Raw genomic sequence first — 24,135 nt, 5'->3', positions numbered from 1 at the left:
AGATGGGCTGAAAAATGGCAGATAGGACTTAATGCAGACATATGCAAGGTTTTGCAGTTTGGTAGGACCAAGCAGGGTAGGTCTTATACCATCTACAATAGAATACTGAGGAATGTGGCAGATCAAAGGGATCCGGAAATATAGGTACATAATTCCTTGATAGTGGCATCACAGGTAGGTAGGGTCATAAAGAAAGCTCTTAGTACATTGGCCAACAGAAAAAGTATTGAGTACGGAAGATGAGATGTTTTGTTGAAGTTGTATAAGATGGTGGTGAAGCCTAATTTGGAGTATTATGTGCAGTTTAGGTCACCTACCCACAGGAAAGATGTAAATAAGGTTGAAGCAGTGCAGAGAAAACTTACAAGGATGTTGCCGGATCTGCAGAACCCGAGTTAAAGGAAGATTGAATAGGTTAGGACTGAATTCTTTAGAACATAGAAGATTGAGAGGAGATTTGATAGAAGTATACAATATTATAAATGCGTATAGATAGGGTAAATGCAAGCAGGCTTTTTCACTGAGGTATGGTGGGACTACAACCAGAGGTCATGGCTCAAGGGTGAAAGGTGAGAAGTTTAAAGGGAACATGAGGGGAAATTTTCTCAGAGGGTTGTGAGAGTGTGGAATGAGCTGGCAGTGCAAGTAGTTCATGCGGGTTTGATTTCAAAATTTAAGAGAAGTTTGGATAGTTACATGGATAGTAGGGTTATGGACGGCTATGGTCCCAGTGCAGGTTGTTGGGAGTAGGCAGTTTAAAATGTTTTTTGGCATGGACTAGATGGGCCAAAGGCCTGTTTCTGTGCTGTACTTCTCTAGGAGTCAATGTAGTGCTCTAGTTGTGTGTGGATATTGACGACTGGAATAAAAGTAAGGAATACAGTCTGCTATTCTGAGCATGTGAAGTCATTGACCAGATTAAGCCCTTACAAATCATTGGAACTTTTGGGTTTGATATTTCAGAGAAAAGTTAGCGATCCCACAGATGTGATCAACACTCAACTCATGGCATCCATATGTAGACCAACTATATTCATCTCCCAAGTTCACCTGCATTACTAGTTATCTGTTTTGCATTAAAATAAATGCCTGTCAGACCTCTCTTCCCACCTCTGCCTGGACCACCTACTAGACTTGCTATACTTGGTCACTATCCGGAAAATTATCCGGATACAAGACTAGCTGTATTTACCAGCCTTAAAGATAAATGAACTGTAATAAGCATAAACCAAAAAAAGTTAAATCCAATCGCAAACAAGAGAAAATCTGCAGTTGCTGGAAATCCGCAGGGTATCAACCCGAAACGTTGACTGTACTCTTTTCCATAGATGCTGCCTGGCCTGCTGAGTTCCTTCAGCATTTTCTGCGTGTTGCTCAAAAAGTTAAAAGCATTTTCCTTGAACAATTAATGGTGAATGAAAACAAGTAAACATCAGGGGAAATAAGTAAAATTTTAGGAAATTCAGTTTAGCTAAAAAGTCTTATTGTTTTTGTTCCAGTTTAACTATATTAAAATATTAAAATCAACAAAGCCTCTCTAATTACCTATAGTATATTAATGAGGTATGATTTCCACAAAGAGGACTTAAGAAAATATATCCTTGTCCAACAGCTACGATATTGCAAGATCTAAATAAAAAGATAATAATCCCAATAAAACAGCTAGCAAGGAAACATTTACAGAATCAAGTCTTCTGCACAAAAAATATGCAGGTAAGAAAACAATTTGACAAGAGCCATTATTTCAGTTATAAAAATACAATCTCACCAGAATCCGAACAACCAAAATAGGACATATTACAAACCATTATACCTTGGGTGCCATGGTAGCGGAGTGGTTAGTGTGACATTATTACACCTCGGGGTGTTCCAGGGTTCAGAGTTCAATTCCAATGCCATTCCGTTCTCTGTACATCCTTCCCATAGAAAATGTGGGCTTTTTTCTGGAACCTCCAGTTTTCTCCTACAGTCCAAAGGCCTACCAGGTAGGTTAATTGGACGTAGTAAATTAGCCCTAACCTAATCAAGGAACAATCAGGGTTGTTGGGTGTTGCTGGATGGTGAGGTTCGAAGGGCCAGAAAGGTCTGCTGAGTTCTGTATCTCCAACTTATTAACCACAAGGCCATCCCCTTAACAAGTTTATGCAAAAATGTGTTTTTTTTAATCGTTGCCTGATGTATCTGGCAGAAAATGTACACAGAAACTCAGCTTGCAAACTTAAAACACTTAATCCAAATACAATTTTGGAAGAAATTCTTTTGCTAGAGAAATAACAGCATCAGACCAGTTCTTTGCGCAAAGGGTCCCACACACACACACACACACACACACACACACACATGCACGCATACAAAGCCAACAGGTCTGCGTTACCCAGAACTAACTGATGCATAGCAGAGTCAAGAGAGCTATAGTGATAAAAGACTCAGTAGTTAGGAGAAAGACAAGATTATTTGGCAACAAATGAAACTCAGGAGGATATATTGCCTCCCTGCTGCCCAGGTCAAAGTAGTCTCAGCACTTTCAGAATATTCTCAAGGGGAAGGGTGGACAACACAACGTTATTTGAACTTTGGTATGAATGAGATAGGTAGAAAGAGTGATGAGGTCCTACAGAGTGAATACAAGGAGTTAAGCAAAAAATTTAAGAAGTCGGACCTTAAGGGTTATAATCTTTGGATTACTCCCTGCACAATGTGCTAGAGGGATGGGTTGCACCCCAGCTAGAAGGTAGTTAATATCCTGGTGGGGAGATTTGCTACAGCTAATAGGAAAGCTCGAATCTAGTCCAACTGGAGGATGGGATCTAATGCAATTACGACAAAATAAAATCAAATATGGGAGGTAAAATGGAGCAAGCCTAGTAGGTGGACCAGGCAGAGGTGGGAAGAAAGGTCTGATAAGCTAAACTGCATTTATTTTAATGTAAGACATATAACAGTAATTCAGGTGAACTTAGGGGATGAATAGGCACAAGGGATTAGATAGACAGAGAGACATACTTTATTGATCCCGAGGGAAATTGGGTAAATTGTGATACAGTCATTACAGAAACAGAGTTTAAGAATCACGTCCTTTGGTCCCGATGCCTATGCTGACCATGCCAATCCAAATTACATACCTGCCTGCATGTGGTCTATGTCCTTCAATTCCTTGCCTGTTCTTGTGCCTCTTAAATGTTGCTCTTTTATCTGCTGTCACAATTCCTATCGTTCTGGGTACAAACCTACCATGTACATCTCCTTTAAACTTCCCATCATCTCACATTAGTACTGGATAGAATTTTAAAAATGAGGTGTGGTCACATTTATAGAATTATACAATAGCACCTCAAATCATTAGCAAAAGTTAGAGGTACAATGTTGCAAATCACAATTGGGTGTAGGAATATTAGAACTGTAATAACAGATCTCTAACTTCCCCAATATTGACTAGAACTGTCATAGTGCTACAGGATTAGATGGGACAGAATTTAAATTAGTTCATGAAAGTTTTCTAAAGCAATATGTAGATCTACCTACTAGACAAAGGACTACTCTTAACCCACACTTCAGAGATGAAGCTTGAAGGCTGATGTGTCAGTGGGGGACTACCAGAGGACAGATGACCATAATTCTATTAAAGTGGCTGTGGAGAAAGGTTGATGTGGTTAATGGGGCAAGGCAAAGTTTAAGGGCATTAGATAGGGAAGGTTAATTGGGAGTGGCAGTTTGCAGGTAAAGGGATGTTTGGCAAGTGAGAGGCATTTAAAAGTGATCCAGAGAGTGCTCAGGGCCAGTACGCCGCTATTGGAGTGAAGGACAAAGCTGGTGGGATTAGGGAACCCTGGATGACAAGGGATATTGAGGCACTGGTCGGCCATGAGGTGCATGTCAGGTACAGATCTCAATTGTATCCACCCCAACCAGTTCCTCTGGCAGCTCATTTCAAGTACTCCCCACCCTTTGTAAAGAAGTTACCTCTCAGGTCTCTTAAATCTCTCCCCTGTACAGCCTCTCTACCTTCCAGCTTTGGACAACCACAGCATCATCTTACCTGCTAGTCACAGTTACCTATAACCTTCCAAACTTTCGTGCTCCCCACCCCCGTGTACCCATCCAAATGCCTCCTAAATGTTGCAGTTGTATCTGCCTCAACCAGATCCTCTGGCAACTTATTCGAGATGAGATCTAGAAGAGATCTAGATAATCCAAGAACCTAAATCCCTGTGCCCTGCACCAGCAGGGAGGAAAAAAAACTATGGCTGTCCACCCTATCTATACCCCCCATCATTTTACAAACTTCTGAGGAAACCTCTCATTCTCCTACGCTCCAAGGAATAAAAATCCTCTCCCTATAAACTCAGGCCATCGAGTCCAGGTAAATCCTTGTGGATCTCACCTGTACTCCCTCCAGCTTGATAATGTCTTTCCTATAACAGGGTGACCAAACCAGTAAACTATGTTCCAAGTGCAGGCGCACCAATGACTTGCAGAACTGCAACACAATGTCCTTTCTTTTAAAAGGTACGCCACGGTAGCGACATGGCTGGTACAACTCTATCACAGCTCAGGGCATCGGAGTTCACCCTCGGCACTCTCTGTAAGGAGTTTGTAAGTTTGTTAGAGGAATGTGTGGGTTTTCTCCTAGTGCTCCAGTTTCCTCTCGTAGTCCAATGACCTACCATTTAGTAGGTCAATTGGCTATTATAAATTGTATCCTGATGTGATTGGGGTTAAAACCAGGTTATTGGGGGTTGCTAGGCAGCACGGCTCAAAGAGCTGATAGAGCCAAGAGTAAGAGGAAGCCATACACTCTCCCCAGGTACAATATACTTGATGCTACAAATCACACAGGTACAGCGAGGGCAGACATTCTGCAGAATGAATACAAGGACAAAGGCAAGAAATAAAAATACAAGACCTCAGGGTGGTGTCTTCAGATTACAGTCAGTGCCGTGTGGTAGCAAGTCCAGAAATAGAAAGATAGGCCGGATGCATGTGTGGCTGAGGAGCTGGTGCAGGGCACAGGGATTTAGGTTCTTGGATTATCTAGATCTCTTCTAGATCTTATCTTGAATAAGTTGCTAGAGGATGTGGTTAAGGCAGGTACAACTGCAACATTTAGGAGGCATTGGGGGCACGAAAGTTTGGAAGGTTATAGGCAACTGTGTCTAGCAGGTAGGATGATGCTGTGGTTGGTATGGGCCAGTTTGTCCAAAGGGGCCTGTTTCTGCCTTGTATTACAACTGTGCTAATATTTCTTACAATAACTTTGTCATCCTTGGTTAGACCAGAAGAGGTTTATATTTGAAATCTTCCAATGGTTTTGTGCATACTTGTTCTTGACAACAACGTGAATAATAAAAAGTGGAATCTAATGTTAATAACCAATTGTACCCAAGTATTAATTTAATGTTACAAACCCAATCACTCTTCATATCCAACCCTCCAATTCTAAAATGGCATATATTCAACTGCCTAATTCCCATGCTTCATTAATCCATCTGCCTCTTCTTTATACTGTTCAGAAATGCAGATCTTGACAAACCCTTGATTACCATTACTTGGCTGAATACCTTAGAACAATGTTACCATTTTCAAAATCATTGCAGGTTTTCATTGTGCGAGGTTTGTGGCTGATACAAATTCAGATTCTTTCAGGAACTTATTTACATTATATAGAGCAAGTCACGTTTATTTCATGCTGAAACAAAGTCCAACCCTAATTTAGGAACTAACACCAAGTTAGAGCTGACAATATAAAACATCTGTACATGTTCATAAACACATCAGACAGAAATGGTTTCCTGCTTCCTGATATGCAAAATAGCTCATAGTAAATCTCAATATAAATTCAAGATGAAAAGCTCAGACAAACATGATGGCATATAATTTTATAAATTTGCTTAAGCTGTAGAATGACAGCATTTCAGAAAACCCCACAGCTTCAAATACATTTAAATTAGTACATCAGTAACACCAAGGATAAGGCTCTACTTCAATGCCCTTTCACCACAGCTTAGAAAGGATCTTCCACTGCAATATAATCCATTAGATACAACTGTCACAGTGTAGCCTTTCAAGTACAAATAATTTTGTCAGCGATCTCTGCAGATTCTCTACATACAAAACTGAAATGTGGTCACACAAGTACATGAAATGAGAATTTATAACCAAAATTATTACATTAGATAATGCAAAATTTTGTCAAGTAGTTAATGGTTTTTAATACTGTAAGTCAGCCAATTTAGTTGCTGTTCTACAGTCATTTGCAGGCCTAGTAAAATACATGCTAGAAGTAAACATTATTGATTCATTTCAACTAAATCTGGTCCAGACCACACTGAGCATGCATTTTTGTTTAACAAAAAAAGTTACTGAATATTAATTGAGAGTAGAAATACCGATCAACTCTCTGCAAAGGTAAAATAAGGTAGAATGTACACTTATAAAATCATTCAGACTAGAAATCAATTTCTGTTCTCTCCATCTTCAGGTCTACAAGCAACACCTTTGTAGTGGGCCAGTTCTTAAATAAAAGACACAGAGAGCCTAATAGCATGTCTTCAAGACCACCTCGCCCCAAAGAGACAAGACATTTTAGAGATGCTGGAAATTTTCTGAACAGAAACAAAATGCTGAAGGAACTCAAAGTCAGCAACATCTACGATGGAGGAATAAGCAGTAACTGTTTCAGGCCAAGACCCCCAATGTCAGCAGAATAATGGAGTTGGCCATCAACTTCAGGAAGCAAGACCAAGAACCCTGCCTGTATCAATGATGCAAAGGTGGAGATATTGAGAACTTCAAATTCTTTTGTGTAAGTGTCATCATCTGGTCCTGGTTCAGCCACATTGGTCTGTTCTCTTGGCTGTAGCATCAATGTCTCTTCTTCCTCAGAAAGCTATGAGATTCAGCACATCTCGAATGACTCTTACCTAATTTTACAGATGCATTATACAAAGCATCCTCTCCAGATGCATCATAGCTTGATATGGCGACTGTCCAAGACTGCAAGAAATTGCACAGAGCTGCAAGTTGTATCACGCGAACCAGCTTTCCCTCCACTGACTCAGTGTACACTTCCTGCTGCCTTGGGAAAGCAGTGACATAATTAAGGAGCCCTCCCACCTAGATCATTGCTCTTCTCTCATTGGGTAGGTACTTGAGTCTGGTGGGACATGCTTTCAAGAACAGCTTCCATCCCACAGATATCAGACTCCTGAACAGATCTCTCACATGCTAAAGAGAAATTCTAATTTCTTAATCTACTTTACTGTGGCCCCTGTTTTTATTTGATTACCTGTACTGCACTTTAATTGCCACACATAATATTCTGCATTATGTTCTTACCTTTTACTATCTCAGTATACCTATACATGGTAGCATGGAGAAAGATTCTCCACTGCATCTTGGTGCCAATAATAAACCCATTCTAAATTACAGACTGAAGTTGCAGTTCTTGGTAGAGACAGATTCCTATTCATTTGAAAAAGTCAAATCAAGGTTATTGATTGTGCTACTTAACTCTTTAAATGCGTCATATTTTACTATATCTGTGGCTGGACAGCTTCTCCAATGGATTAAGATGCATAACGCAAATTAACATCACATGTAAGTGAGATTGGCTTTATTCACATTCACACATTTTCTTAAGGACTTAACTAGTAGCAAATATTTTGCCAAGTTAGGTTCCTTTAACATCAGAGAATGTCGATAGTACACAACTGGAATTCGTACTCTTCACAGACATCTACAAAACAAGAAACCCCATTTGAATGAATGGTAGAACATCCAAGCTCCAAAGTCCCTCCCCCACCACAAGCAAAATCCTTAAGAAAACATGGAACTCTCACTGGGAATATCATATGATATTCTGGAACAAAGTTATTCATCCTCAGAATTATATAAAATCTTATTACATGCAGTATTTGATCATCTCATTCTGTACCAGCCATTAAACATTCCATTTTACTAATTGTTTAGTATTTATTATCAGATCCATCATCTCCTCACATGTGGGCACGTGGCCAAGTGGTTAAGGCATTGGACTAGCCTTGGACTAGCAACCTGAAGGTCGTTAATTCGAGCCCCAGCCAAGGGAACGTGTTGTGTCCTTGAGCAAGGCGCTTAATCACACATTGCTCTGCGACGACACCAGTGCCAAGCTGTATGGTTCCTAATGTCATACCCTCGGACAACATTGGTGTCGTGGAGAGGGGAGACTTGCAGCATGGGCAATTGCTGGTCTTCCATACAACCTTGCCCAGGCCTGCGCCCTGGAGAGTGAAGACTTTCCAGGCGCAGATCCATGGTCACTTATTTGCATTGCTCAAGTTGCAAAAGAATTACAGCTTTAATTTTTAAATTTGAAGCTGCAAATTTGTCACTCAGATTAAGAAAAAAATTAGCTTTATTAATATCAAGAACCAGAATGAGGATATATCCATTATGACATCCAATTTTGTTCTGAGTTATTACATTCTAGGAGAAGTGGAAACACTTCTACTACAACCACTAAACACTATTTCAAAGAAACTCAACAGGACTTCAGATCAATACTAGTCCAACAGGCTGTGTAGTCATAGATGAGTAAAAGATATCAAACTTCCTTATCATCCACATAGTTTGATGTTAAAGATCTCCAGTAATGTTTTTCTTTATTCTCTACTCCTAATGTATACAAAAAGAGCTACAGTATGTGAATCTTTCCTCAGTTTGATAGTACTATCTCCTTGACATTTATCTCTGAGCGCATTACAATTGACATCATTGAAAGCAGGATACCTAAACATGAGAAAAAACCTTCTAAACTTGGGATCTCCAGCAAAGCCACCACACACTTCAAATCACACGCACCACTTTGACTTAATAGCACCACTCCTGTTTCATTATTGAGTCAATATTATATGATACCCAAGTAACAGTACAGTTGGAATAACCTCACTATATAGATCGGTTCAGTTCAATGCTGTAACTGCTAATGGTTAGTATTTAAATGATATGTCATTCACCAAGAACAGGTGAAGGACCAACAGGTGAAGTGATCCGGCCATGGGTGACTGGAGAATTTAAAAGGTAGCATTAAAATCAAATGAAGAACCTATACTGTTGCCAGGGATAAAAGCAAGCTTGAGGATTACAAGCCTTTTAGAATTCAGCAAAGGAGAACCAATTAGTGAAAGATGGAAGATGGAATACAGTGAAAGACTGGCAAGAGCAAATGTGATTTCCTTACAGCCAATGGCAGGATACTTGCAATAGCAAAGTGGGGAATAAGCTAATAGAAGATAATTCACAAAAAAACTGCATGGATTTTTACAAAAGAGAATTAGCCAAAAATGAGAGCTATTGAAAACAAAAGAAATTAAGGATTATAAACACCATGGATCCAAAAGTACCTAGTTCTAAGTCTTGAAAGAGGTGGCTGTGTATGGTTGTAATCTCTAGATAATCAAGAGATCTGCAATGATTCCTGCAGAAAAGTAAGTGTGACTTTATTAATTAAGAAAGGAAATAAAGATCAGTTACCCGATCAATAGTAGGGAAAATGTTGGAATCTACGACAGAATGATGCAATAATAGAAAACCTCAAAAAGACAAACAGGATTGAGCAATGTTTGACTAATCTTTTGGAATTCCCAAGGAAATGACTAGTGGAATATACAAAGGTAGACTAAAGGATGTGGTGAATTTGGATTTTTCATCAGCCTCCTCATACAACAAAGAGATGGACACATTTCTAGATCATAAGGAAATCAAGGAATACGAGATAGCATCGGAAAATAGAGCTAAGGTAGATGCTAACTGCTAATCGATGAATAGGTCAGGTTCTGAAGACCAACTAATCGACTTTCCCTCCTAATTCTTAAGACTAATTGCCCACTGACCTACCATATCTATGCTGGCTTTTTTGTTCACCCACAGCAAATCTATTTGCCTGGATTTGGACTATATATTGCCATGCTTTCCCTACTTAAATGCCAGTCTAAATTTCTCCTAAATACATAATTATTTCCTATTCTACCACCTCCTCTAATAGTGAATTCCCGATATCAAACATGTTATTAAAAAAGATCTTTTAAAATTCCTTCCTTTCGCCTTAAATCTATGAGTATGAGTCTTTGAGATCCAACAGTGAGAGGGAAAAAATGATTTTGACCATCTACTCCTCTCATAATCTTAAATAATTTTATCAGGTCACTTCTCAACCTCGTTTGCTTCACAAAAAAAGAAAAATCCTTCAATCCAGGCAGCATCCTGATGAATCTCTTCTGTACTTAATAGATCCTAGGATTTTTATCAACTTTTAATGTATCCAAATCTCTAGTCCTTAAGATGTGCCATAGACTTTGATGTCTGGCACATTACCCACTAAAGAATTTCCGTCAGTAATCAGTGATAAAAATCACAATTATTTCCTTACTCACCCTTTAATTGTACATTATACTCCTGACCCAATATGGATTAATACATTTTTATTCATAATAAAGTTATCTATTCCATAAAACTCATCTCTTTGCAGGATTTCTATCCCACATGATAAAGCTCTTTATCCATTTTCTTGTTTCTACACTACAGTACTTTAAATATTAGCCGTTAGACAATCAGTCTACCTGTACCTTAGCTAATTTTTAAAAAATCAATTTTATGAGTTTTAATCTTATGTTTTCACGGGCAGAACTTTTTCACAAATCTTCCACAATGTTGGAACTAAATTCCAGCTTTTCATTATTTTAGTCAAAGTCTTCAGCAAGGGCTAACAGAACATCCATAGTCTTTGTTTTGTAGCACACCTGTTCATTTGGGGAAACTCATGGTATGCAAACTATGTTTTCAGTTGAAATCACCATTCAAATATGTCTATTTTTTCTACGCTTGTCCAAATGCCTCTGAAATGTGTAAGATTTTACACTGTCTATCCTTCATAAAGTATAGATTTCATAGAGTTTCTTAGACATGTTCCAATAAAGTTTTTGCTACAGTTTTTTTAAAAAAGTTTCATTAAGAGATCCAAATGCAGCTCATCTGACACAGGACTCTCATTTCAAAAGTTTCAAAGTATATTTATTATAAAAGTATGCATGTAATATACAACCCTGAGATTAGTCTTTCCACCAACCGCCTCAAAGCAAAAAAAACATGGAACCCATTCAAAGGCAGACATCAACCCTCCCTCCACCTCCAAGTGCAAAAATCAAAGCAGGCAAATGGCAACAAAAAAGTGAGAAACACAAGAATATAAGAGAGACAGAGAGACAGAGAGAGCGAGAGAGTGAGATTATATATATATATATATATATATATATATATATACATACATACATACACCAGACCCAGCATAAAACACTTTGTCTTTGCAATGCTCATGAGATCCAGACCAACTACTATAGACATCTCCAGGCACTGGAAAATGTTACCTCTGCATACAATGCAAATCCTCCATTTTCACTGGAAGAATAAGCAAATTGATGATATTGTCCTCTCATAAGCCAATACCCCTAGCACTGAGATCCTGAATATCTTTAGCATTGTACTGATCACATCAGGCATCCAAAGCACACACTCAAGACAGGGAAGAAAAAAAAAATCAACAACCTTCAAAACTGACTGACACCTGGCCATAATTACTCAAAGAGAAGAAGCATTCAGGATGGTACGGAATATCTCAAGCCCATGCACTAGGAACATACAAAAGACCTGCGATCCCACTGAAGCTTGGAAATCTCTGGCCTTAGTTATTCAAAATTAGCACAGAGAAAGTTTTTGTCCTTTGGGATCAAGATAACTGTCTTAGAAAGTATATTGCTTATTCGAATCAGAATTGGTTTAGATATATACGCTTGTGATAGAAGTGGTCGGAGTTTAAGTGAAATTGGTTAAAGAACCTCTTCACAATTGGAGTTCCACTTTGATACCCCAGTGCTTCAATGTTGCTGTCAAAATAGACACAGCATTTTGTAATAAATGTGCCTTGATACCTAATGCTATAATTGTGTTAGCGCAGTCAAGTTAAGTTTTAAATTTTTATCTCAAGAACAAGCCTGGGTGAAAGAAATGAAATTCTCAGTTAAATTCACAAATATTTGAGCTGTGTCAAAATTCCCAATTTGAGTCCCATTTATTTTCTGAAACAATAGTGATTGAGCAGCTATATTTAGTCACTGATTGACACAGCATGGAAACAGCATTATTTGGCCTATGTTAAACACCCATTTTACACTAATCCCATTTCTCCCCACTTAGTTTCTTATCAGCTACCTCCCCAACCAACCCAATTCTCCCACGACCCTATACTAGAAATCTGAACATCAGCCCATGGAATCCAAGTCAGCTCTCAAGGGCCTCATTCTGTTTCCTTCTGTCCCTGTAACCATCCAGCTTATTTCACATCCTCGGTGCAGAGACTGGGGAAAAAAAAAGTCATCAGGGTTGTAGATCTTTGTACCAAGTTCCTGTTGAAAGCACATATTAAGATACAGTAAAAGGGAGAATGGAGCTTCTCTGATAAATTCCTTGCAGTCAAAATGAAATGCTGAAAGATAGTCATCGTAGACAAAAAAAGAATCAAATCATGAAGTCAGTTATTTTTGATCAAAGAGGCAGGAACAAAACTGTCAAAGTGAAATAAAAAGCTTGAGAATCCTATGTGAAATGTTCATACACCGATTTATGACTGACAGATACCTAATGTGATCCCTGTCTGAGCTGTCAGGTCACATTTAGTTAATTGGACACTGTTCTTCAACTTCAAGCATGTTCTATAAAGCTCTGCCTCCACACCTTTAAATTGTGTTCAATACTTAAAAGTTCTGTCACTGAACAAGTTTCTAATTACCACCTCTCCATTGCTTCTTTCTTAGTTCAAGATATGTGATGCAAACTACCTTGGGATCAGTAATCATGTTACTTCATTATTATATTAGTATGCAAAGATTTTAGATTTTAACAGCTCATCCCAAAAGTAAACTATCAGGCAGCTACTTAAAAAAAAGTAAAAATCCATTTGCAGATAAAAGTAGGAAAATGTTTTTGTCAGACGTATCTTTTTAAATACCATAATTGAATTCTGTTGTTCTTTCAAGAACTACAGTGATTGTTCTGTTAATTTCAAGACAAATGTGGCCCATTATGACTGTGAGAAATATGTGGTACCATCATCAATATAAATTGAACAAGAATGAAAATATGGTAGTTTATTAAAACAGACAGCAAGTTATCATTGCTTTTAAATACACAAAAAGTTCACTGCTGTCTAAACTAAAATACCAATGACTGATAATGGTGGGACAGTGGATGTTGTAATAAGGACTGTCAAGAAGTTTCCACATGATAGGCTGATTCAGAAGATTGATGAACACAGGATGTATAGAGACATTCTAGATTAGATAGAAAATTGGCTGACCACAGAAGACAGTGTTGGAGTATTACTCTGACTGGAAGTTTGTGACTAATGCTCTGCAAGGACAAATGAAAACTGAGAAGCAACCTGATAGGACAGAGAGTCTTTTTCACCAGTATGGAAATACCAAACGAAAAAAGGGCATACCTTTAAGGTGAAAGGGGAATACAAGATATTTTACCCCACACAGTCATAGAGACAGCACAGAAACAAGCCCTTTGGCCTATCTAGTTTGTGCCAGACTGCTTTTCTTAGTAGTCCCATCAACCTGCTCCTGGACCATAACCCACCATACCCCTCACAGTATTGTATTTATCCAAGCTTCTCTTAAGTGTTATAATCAAACCAGTATCCACCACTTCATCTGATAGCTCATTCCACACCACGCCTCCTCGGCTTTCCTTAACTATTTCACCTTTCACCTCTAACCTACAACCTCTAGCTTCAACCAACCGCTGCAGAAAAAGCCTGCTTTCATTAATCCTATCTATACTCCTCATAATTCTGTATACCTCTATCAAATCTCCCTCAATCTCCTACACTCCGGGGAATTAAGTCCTAACCTACTCAACCATTCCCTATAACTCAGATCCTCAAGTCCTGGCAACGTCCGTGTAAATGTTCTCTGCACTCTTTCAATCTTCGTGATACATTTCCTGACAGAATGAGCAATAAGTGCCTGGAACATGCTGCCAGGGGAAGTGATGGAAGTAGAACCCACTGCAATATTCACAAGGCATTCAGACAGGCAGGGTGGGGAGAGCCATACGATAGACCAGGAGTATGCTTATGGGCTCATTTTAATCTGGTATCAAGATCAGTACAAATATCAGGGCTCAAAGGGCCTGTTCTGTTCCATATTAAATAGGAATCCAGACGAGGTAATTACTGCAAGAAACAGGAGCAATCCATAGGAAAATTTGAAACATACTGTCTGTGTCCATATAACATATGGTTTTATTTGCTGTATCAAATTTAAGAGGCTTAAACATCTGAAGTATCAACAAACTAATCAGAGAATAAAAATTGTTATCTCAGTGCATTAAACAGGCATTCTAAATCATAGTTACAATCTTCACAATATCTGAACACGAGTATTTTATTTCTTTCAAAACGATATTAATTACCTTCAGAGACAAGCGACAGAGTTACAGTACAGGGCTCAAACTATCACCGTTTGTTTTTTTGTGCATTCACACGGTCCACAACCACAAGGTTTCTTTTAAAGGCTTTTTCAAAGACTTTAACTACATGCAAATCCGGAGTGGAAAGAATAACAGCAAAGGCTCCTTTACCAAGCTGGGGTAGGGGTAACTTTGAAGAAAAAGTCATGCCAAAAATAAAACTAACAAGCTACTGGACTGCCGAGAAGTTTCTCGATATAACTTACCTAGCCGATGGGGACGCAAGATACAGCTGCGATTTTAGAGGAAGAATGACGTGAATAACATTAATAAACGCCTCCACGGTACTGTTATCACTTTCACGGTATCCACGACTGCAGACTGCTTACCGATTCCGTGCGACGGGTGCATTAAACCGCCCGTGAGGCACTGGGACATATAAACCAGTTTAAGTATACGTGGCATTTGTAGCCGGATTCGACGAAGTCCAATCACATGAATGAAGGCCGAGAGATGGGGACGGACTGGGGGAGAGGTGGGGGCGGGAATGTGGCAGTGACGGGGCGGAGAAAGGATGAGGAAGATAGTGACAGGGAGGTGGGAGACGGGGGCGGGGAGAGGGGGAAGCGCCGGCCAGAGTGGGAGAGAGGGGGCGAGATGGGAAGGAGGAAACGGAAGATGGGGCGAAGGGTAGGAAAGGCGAGGGGGAGAGGGAAAGGTGTGGGGAGGCGGGGGAGATGAAAAGGGGCAGTTTAGAGAGCGAGGTAGGGGATGTTAGGGAGGAGAGAGATGGGGTAAGAGAAGGGGAGCAGGGAGTGGGGGCAAGATGGAGGTGGCAAATGGGGACAGGGAGGTGGGGTAGTGATGGGGAGGAGGGAAAGAAAAGATGGGAAACAATGCGGTAGGGGAGAAGGGAGGGAGCGGTGGGGAGAGAAAGAGGTGCGGATGAACGGAGGAGAAGATGGTGGGGGAAGATGTAAGAAGGAGACTGGGGAGAGGGATTGGTGGGGATGAGCTCTACGAGGATGTGGAGAGATTGGGATTGAGAAGGGAGGGAAAGAGGTGGAGGAGGATGAGGGGATGGAAGGAGGGGCAGGTGTTGGTGGGAAGCATGTAAGAAGGGGATTGGGGAGAGAGGTTGATGGGGATGAGCTCTACAACAGTGTGGAGAGATTGAGGGAGAGAAGGAGGGCAAGAGTAAGGGCGGAGGAAGGGGTACATGTTGGAGGGGAGGACGTAGGAAGTGGATGAGGGAGAGGAATTGATGAGGTCTACAAGGGAGGGGAGATGGAAGAAGAGTGTGGGGGAAAAACAGACAGAGATCAGGGATATAATGGAATGGAACAAAAGATGGGAAAGGGGGAAAAGATGGGGAGATGGGGCAAGGGGATTGGGTACTGCGGAAGACTGGGCAAGGGGCTGTTGCAGAGGGATGATTGAGCAATGATGGGAAGGGAGAGATTGGGGCAGGGAGAGGGTGGAGACAGAGATTGGGGCAGGGAGAGGGTGGAGACAGAGATTGGGGCAGGGACAGGGTGGAGATAGAGATTGGGGCTGGGGTGGGGGAAGATTGGGAGAGGGGTTAAAGAGGTGGAGGGAGAAGATGGGGCAGAGAGATGGTTGCAGATGGGTGAGTGAGAAGGAAGGATGGTGGGGATATAGGGGTGGAGAAAGGGTCAGGAGGTGGAAATGAGGGAACAGGTGGAGTGGGGGAAAGGGAGCAGGGAGAAGATGGAGTGAGGAGGAGATAGGTGAGATGGAGGGAGGGGAGGAGCAAGGAGAGGAAGATAGGGACAGGGAGAGATAATGATGGGGAGAAGGAGGCATGGTGTAAAGGGAGATGAAGACAGTAATGCAAGGAGGGTATAGATGGAATGGCGAGATGATAGGGGAGAGGAGAAATGAGAGCTGTGATGAGGTGAGGAGGGAGAAATGGGGCAGAAAGGGATAGAGTGGGAAGATGGGAAAGTTTGAAGTAATACAGTATATTCACCACATACAAACCTAAGATTCATTTTCATTTTCCCATGGACATACTCACTAAACCCAATAACCATAGTAGAATCAATAAAAGACCACACCAATAGGGTGAACAGTGTGCAAAAGACAACAGTGCAAATAGAAAAAGAAGTGAATAAAAGAAATAATAAATATAATGAATATTGAGATCATGAGATGAAGAGTCCTTGAAAGTGAGTCCCTAGGTCATGGGAACAGTTCAGTGATGGGGCAAGAGAAGTTGAGTGAAGTTATCCCATTTGGTTCAAGAGCCTGATGGTTGAGGGGTGGTAACTTCTTGAACCTGGTGGTGTGAGTCCTGAGGCTCCTGTACCTTCTTCCTGAAGGCAGCAGCGAGAGTGGTAGTGGTCTCTGACGATGGATGGTGCTTTCCTGCGACAGCGCTCCATATATGCTCAATAATGGGGAGGGCTTTACCCATGATGGACAGAGCTGTGTCCACTACTGTTATAGGATTTTCTGTTCAAGGGCATTGGTGTTTCCATACCAGACAGTGATGCAGCCAGTCAATATACTTTCCACCACACATCAATAGAAGTTTGTCAAAGTTTTAGATGTCATGCCAAATCTTCACAAATTCCGAAGGAAGTAGAGACACTGCTGGGCTTTCTTTGAAATTGCACTTACATGCTGAGCCCAGGACAAATCCACTGAAATGATAACTCTGAGGAATTTAAAGTTGATGACCCTCTCCACCTTTGATACCTTGATGAGGACTGGCTCATGGACCTCTGGTTTCCTACTTCTGAAGTCAATAATCAGCTCCTTGGTCTTGCTGACATTGAGTAAGAGGTTGTTTTTGTGGCAGTACTCAGCCAAAATTTCAATCTCCCTCCTATATGCTGACTCATCACCACCTTTGATTTGGCCTACAGCAGTGGTGTTATTAGCAAACTAAAATATGGCATTGAACCTGTGCTTAGCCATACAGTCATAAGTGTAAAGTGAGTAATACAGGGGGCTAAGCATACAGCTTTGTGGTGCACCTGTGCTGATGGAAATTGGGGAGGAGATGTTGCCAATCTGAACTAACTGAAGTCTGCAAGTGAGGAAATCGAGGATCCAATTACACAAGAAGATATTGAGGACAAGGTCTGGAAGATTATTGATTAATTTTGTGGGGATGATAAGTTCAAAGTTCGAAGGACATTTATTATCAATGTCTGTATACATTATACAACCTTGAGATTCGTCTCCTAACAGCCACGAAACAAATAAACCCAAAAGAACCCATAGAGAAAAGAACATTGAATGCCCCATTTGCAGAGAAATAAAAACAAATCATGCCAACAATAACCACAAGCAAATAGCATTCTGAACTGAAGTCCACGGACCTTTAGTTCAGCACAGAGCAGAGCAGCAAGCTGAATTAGCTATCCTTCATCTTGGGGCTTCAATTCCCTGATCTTTCCAATCTGGCCTGATGTCTAAATCATCATTCAAACATTGGGTTCAGTTGCTTCAATATGCTCCAAGGGCTGGACTCCACCAACTCAATTTGGTCTGTACCTAACCTTTCCAATTCAGCCGGCGTTTAAATCATCATTCGGTCATTGGATTCTGCCGCTTTGGTATGCTCTGGGGACTGGACCTTGCAGCCCCAATTTGCCCTGTACCAAACCTTTCCAATTCGGCTTGTCGCCCACTTTGATAGAATCTCAGGTCTTTCTTCCCCTCGACATCATGCCTGTTGCCTCACCTTGCATCAGTTCTGCCACACCGAATTGCCTCCAAGTCCAAAGGGAAGTTATAGGCTATCATTTGCAATGAATGTTTACCAGAAAAAGTAATTAATGAAGTATTTAGTTTTTTTCCTTGTTTCATTAGCCACCAGCCAGAAGTTGCTGAGATTCACCAGGCCATCTTAAATCAGATTGAATGTTGAGCTGTCCTGATGTTTGCATTTTCGCTGTTCAGATGTTCCAGGTCTGAGTGAAGAGCCAATGAAATGGCATCTACTGTGGACCTGTCACTTCGCCTGTGAGACGGCTTTCTAGAGATTGTACCAGGACCTCTTGGATGCCTCTGATTTAGCCCTCAGCAGTTTGTGGATGTCACGGTTCATCCGGGGGTTTCTGGTTGGGAAACACTCCGGATGATATTGTGGGGACACACTTGTCCATGACTGTTTTTATAAAATCCATAACAACCAGTGCAAATTCATTCAGATCCACAGATCAGTCCTAGAACATGGCCTAGTTCAACAACCTGAAGAAATCCCACAACCACTCCTCAGACTTCTGCCATCGCCTATTTGTTGTCGGAGTCTCTGAGGCCTTGTGCTTTAGCCTCTGCCTGTATCTAGGGAGGAGAAGGACAGCCAAGTGATCAGATTTCCTGAAATGCATTCTGGGCATGAAACAGTAGGCATTCCTTATGTTAGTATAACAGTAATCTAGCGTGTCGGGACCTCTGGCACTACAAGTTATATGCTGATGGTGATTAGGCAGAGATTTCTTTAAACAAGCCTGATTGAAACCCCCGACTATAATATGAATTGCGGTGGCTGGACTGTTTCTTGCATGGTGACCGGCATCAAACAGTACCTCAGGCTTATGATTACAGTCGGCCGCTGATGGTATTTAAGATGGGGATGTGATGGGATGGGAGGCTGCAGATTGGAGTATGGAGATGGAAGTAGAGGGGAGATGGATATGGGACAGGAGCAATAGGGAAGGGAAAAGGGATGAAAAATGGAGAGGGACATTGGAGAGATGGGCAGATACAGATGGGGAGAGGAAAGATGATAGCAGGGAGAAGTAATTGATTGGAGAGCGAGAAGGGGCAGTGGGAGGGTGTGGAGATGGGTTTGTCAGACGAGGCAAGGAAGGTAGTGATAAGGTGGAGAAATGGGTGAGGGGAGAAGATGGGATGGGAGGAGGGGGATGGGGTCAGTGAAATGGGGAAGGGGAGATGGAAGCAGGGTGATGGAAGTGCGGAGATAGGGAAGGGCAGGAAACTGGGTGAGGGGCAGGAGGTGGGGAGGTAGGTGAGTGATGGTGGAAAAGGGATATTGGGCAGGGAGATAGGGAAGTGGTGAATGGGGGAAATGAGGAGGGGTTGAAGGAAAGGATGGCAGATGTTCTTGGGGAGATAGGAGTAGGGAGGTGGTGGAGAAGGGGTCAGGGAGGTGGTAGCAGGGTAGTGAGATGGGGAAGGGAAAGATACTTCCAGGAAGATGACTTCTACAGGGTCAATCAAAGGCGTTACTGTCTTTTTTTAACAGATTTTTTTTTTTTACCTTCGCAGGACCCAGCTGGAACTTAAAGTACCCCAGATCTACCCCATCAGCAAGTTGCTCATTGGTGGAGAAACTGAAGGAGCTGGACTTGGAGTGGATCATGATGGTACACAGCAGAGAGGCGTTGGTGCACAAAGGAGGTGCGCAGTCTAACAGCAAGTGATCGTCCTGTGATCTCAACACCCTGTTGGATGTTGGTAGTGTGGAATGCTGCAAGTCCAGTTCATTGGTGTACTGGCAGTTGGTGTGGATGCTGCCTGGCCTCCGTCGTAGCATGGACTAAGCCTCAAGCTATAGTTCCGCCCGCTTGCAGCCGCCGAGGGGGAGCCGTCACAGTTGTGCGTTCTACCAGAGTGCCGGAGGCAGTGAGGCATGGCATTCGTGCTGGAGTCAGTACTGCATCCCAAGCTTGCTTGGCAGCAGGCAAGCTGGATTATGTTCTACTGCAGACAACTGCACCATTCATGGACCCAGGAACTTGGGCTATATTTTGTGTGGCTGTGTTTTACTGCTGCCTTATATGTGCCTTGTGCTGTGCATGATGGTTGGTATTGTGTTTAGCCTTTTGACCTTGAGCACTGCCATTTTGTTTGGCTGTAATCATAGGTATTCATGTATGGTTGAATGACAATTAAACTTGAATTGGTGGAGGTGTAGAGGAGGAACGTGAGAGGACCATGTGGTGAGATGGGGGTGTGGAGATGGTGGGTGGGAGAAAGGAGATGGGAAATGTAGAGAGAAATAAAGTGGAGATGGTAATGGAGGAGGGTGAAGATGAAGAAAGATGGAGGGTCAGATAGGGATGGGAAATGGGTAATAAGAGTTTGGGAAGGGAGGGTCCAAGGGCAGTTGTGTTGGGGAGATGCCGGTAGGAAGATAGGAGAATGGGCATGAAATAGATGGATTTGGAGTGGGGAGATGAAGCTGGGATAGCTGGATGTCAAGAGATGGGGTAAGGGGCAGCTAAAGGTGGGGAGAGGTAGCAATGGGTGGAAGGATGGACAGGGGGAGGAGAGGTGGAAATGGAATTTGGAAGAGGGGAGTTGGCAGGGGTATAAGATGGTGTGAAGGGAGGGGGAATGGTGGAAATGAAAGCAGAGGAGATGAGGTGGGGAGATGGGAGTGTAAAGCTAAGGGGTGAGATGGGTCATAAGGGAAGATAAAGAAAATGGGAAGAATGGGTGAGGGGAAGATGGGATGGAGAGTTGTGTTGGGGAAAACAGGAACACATTTGATAAGAGAGGGCAGATGGGGGCAGGGAAATGCAGATTGTGTGGGGAAGGTGTTGGGGAGTGAGACAGAGAAGGGGTGTTGATAGGGCGGGAAATGAGGTGGGAGAGAAGAGAGAGATGGTGGAGTATAATACTGGAAGGGGAGAGATGTGGAAGTGGCATGGGGAGGGGAAATATGGAGCAGAGAGGGAAGAGGAAAGGTGGTCTGAAATGGGGTGCAGAGGAGGAGTGAGAAGATAAAGCGGAGAGATGTGAAGGGAGAAGCTGGGGTAAATGGGAAGGGATTAATGAGGCAGGGAAGATGGGGTATCAAGTAAAGGAATGGGAGGTGGGGAGGGTTAGTGGGTAGGGAGGGGAGAAGGGGCAAGCAGGAAAGAAAGGGAAGAAAGTAAAGAACAGGGAGGAGCAAGGTGGGGCAGAAAGATGCGGAGAGGTGAGGGAAATGTGGGCGAGAAGATGGGGAGGTCAAGAAATGACGTTGAGCGGAGGAGGGAGAAGATTGGAACAGACAGATGGAGGAGGTGGAGAGCAGGTGAGGGTGGGGAGATGTGGCAGGGGGAGTATGGGAGAGGTGGTCGAATGGAGAAGAAAGTTACAGGAAAGGGACAAAGGAGGTTTGAGGTTTTGGAGATGAGGTGGAGTGAAATGGAGGATGGGGTAAGGATATGGATGTAAATGGGTGGGGAGATGAGGCTGTAGAAGATGGGAGCTGGTCTAGGGAGGGGTAATGGTGAGATAGAGAGATGGGGAAAGGGAAAGGAGGATGGAAGATGGAGGAGGGAGGGGAAGATGAGGCAAAAGTGGTGGGGAGAGGGAAAGATGGGGGGTATACGGAGGTGAGATGGGAGAGGGTTAGAAAGAGGGGGAGATGAGGCAAGGAGATGGTGGAAGGAGGATGGACTGGAAGATGGGGTTAGGAAGACTGGGTGAATGAGTAAATGGTTGAGAAGGGTGATGGGGAGGGAGAAGGGAGAGAGGTTGAGGGCATGGGGGAAATTGCGGTAGTTGATGGATGGGCAGAGAGTAGATAGGCAGGGTTGGTGTGGGAGGGGAATGTGGATGGGAATGGGAAGAAGGGTGATCAATAATAGAAAGAGGAGACACAGTGACAGAAATACAAGGAAAGGAGAGAAACGAGTGGCGATGTGGAGAAGGGATTGGGCTTATTGAAGAGGGTGGAGTAGGAACATCGGGCATGGGGGTGAGGTGATGGATGGGGAGATGGGGTAATTGAAGGGATGATGGAGTTGGGGTACAGTCAGGAATGGGTTAATAAGGGGGCACAGAGATGAAGATGATTGGGGAAGTGAGAGGGGAGATGGGGTAGAAAGGAAATGGTGAAGAGAGGTGATGGGGCTGGTAGATGGGTTGAGAATATAGATGGATATGGGGTGGGGAAGGAGACGGCAGGGAAGTGTGGGGATGGGGCAAAAAGGATGGGGATAGGAACAGGAAGGGAGGGAATGGGGTGGAGAGATGAGGAGGGATGAACATGGCATTGGGGAGATGGGGGAAAGGGACAGGGGGGGAAGAGGTGATAGTGAATAGGGTGGTAAAATGGGAGTAGGGGGAAAATGGGTCCAGCAGAAAGGGAACAGGCGAAATGGAGATGAGAAGGGTGGAAATCTGGGCGAGGGGCAGGGGCACTGAGAAGGGGCAGTGATGATGTGAGGGAGTAGATGTATGAGGAGTGTGGGGAAAGAGATTTGGGTAGGTAAAGTGGAGATGTATGCAGGTAGAAGATGGGTGTGGGGATGTGGGACAGATGGGGGAAAGTGAGTGAGGGAGAGAGGGAACAATGGGGTGGGAAGGGTGGAGGAGGATTGGAAGATGGATAGAAGGCGTGATGGGAATGCTGAAGAGGATGGGGAGATGGTATGAAAACAACAATGCCCAAGAATGGAAAAATCTTCAAAATATGGTAGATACAGCCTGGTTTATCACAGGCAAAGTCCTCTCCACCATTGAGCACATCTACAAGGAGAGCTGGCACAAGAAAGTAGCATCCATCATCAAGGACCCCAATCATCCAGGTTATGCTCTTTTCTTGCTGCTACCATTGGGAAGGACATACAGAAGCCTTAGGTCCCATTAGGTTCATCACTAGGTTCAGGAACAGCTATTACCCTTCAACCATCAAACACCTGAACCAGCATGGATAACTTCACTCATCACAAAACACAAAACTGATTCCACAACCTATGGACTCATTTTCAAGGACTCACGGTATTGTTTATATACTTATTTATTTATTGTTATTATTTGTTTCTATTTTTGTATTTGCACAGTTTGTCTCTTGTTGAACATTGCATGTTTGTCAGTCTTTGTGTCAAGTTTTTCCATTGATTCTATTGTATTTCTTTGTTCTATTGTGAATGCCTGCAAAAATGAATCTCTGGGCAATATGTGGTAACATACACTTACTTTGATAATAAATTTACTTTAAACTTTGAACTTTCAGAGTTTAATGATACACGAAGAGGGCAAGATAAGAAAGAGGAAGGGTAGATGCTTGTGGGGAGTAGGCAAGGAGCAGATAGGGATATGGAGATGTGGGTTGTGGAGGACGAAAAAGATAAGGATATAGATGGAGAGGAGGGAAGGGAGGGGTAGTGATGGGGTGGAGATATCGGGTAGGGTGAGGATAGTGGGAAGAGGGGTAAAGGATGGAGGAAAGGAGTCAAAAAGAGTAGGAAGATGATGGGGCAATGAGGATGGTGAGATGGGAGTAGGGGAGTAGCAGAGAAGGGAGCGGGAGGTAGGAGGCAAAAGTTTGAGCAAGGTGCTCGTTGCCTCCCTCATTGGGGTCTCCCTCCCCCCATTTGCAAAATTTACCAGAAGCAGTGCAGGCAAAGAGCCCAAAGCACTGTTGAGGATCGCTGCCACCCATCCCACAATCTCTTTAATCCACTACTGTCAGGAAGAAGGTACACACCATCGGGACTAGGACTGCCAGACTGGTTAACAGCTTCTTCCTTCAGGCTGTGAGGCTAATGAATACCCTGCCACCACTGAGGACTTATCATAAGGACAGCGAGCTGTTTACTGTTTACCTGTGCTGAGCTTTACTGCATTGTAAATTATATTTTATTAACTTATAGTATAATATTTTTGTCTATGTGATGTGTGTGGTAT

At 42.6% G+C, this 24,135-nt stretch overlaps 1 protein-coding gene across 4 annotated transcripts in view; it reads right to left on the bottom strand.

Annotated features, from left to right (window-relative positions):
- LOC140204117 (fibronectin type-III domain-containing protein 3A-like) overlaps positions 1-15,021 on the bottom strand; it is a 153,620-nt gene extending 138,599 nt beyond the window's left edge. For all 4 annotated transcript variants that reach the window (XM_072270479.1, XM_072270482.1, XM_072270483.1 and 1 more), the window contains exon 1: positions 14,775-15,021. The gene's annotated coding sequence lies outside the window, so the exon portion shown is untranslated. The remainder of the gene's footprint in view (positions 1-14,774) is intronic.
- Between the last annotated feature and the right edge of the window lie 9,114 nt (positions 15,022-24,135).

The sequence above is a fragment of the Mobula birostris genome, chromosome 10 (assembly GCF_030028105.1).
Source record: "Mobula birostris isolate sMobBir1 chromosome 10, sMobBir1.hap1, whole genome shotgun sequence".
NCBI classification, from domain to species: Eukaryota; Metazoa; Chordata; class Chondrichthyes; order Myliobatiformes; family Myliobatidae; genus Mobula; species Mobula birostris.
Note: the sequence above shows the minus strand (reverse complement) of the source record. Positions and strands in the feature narration are given on the sequence as shown.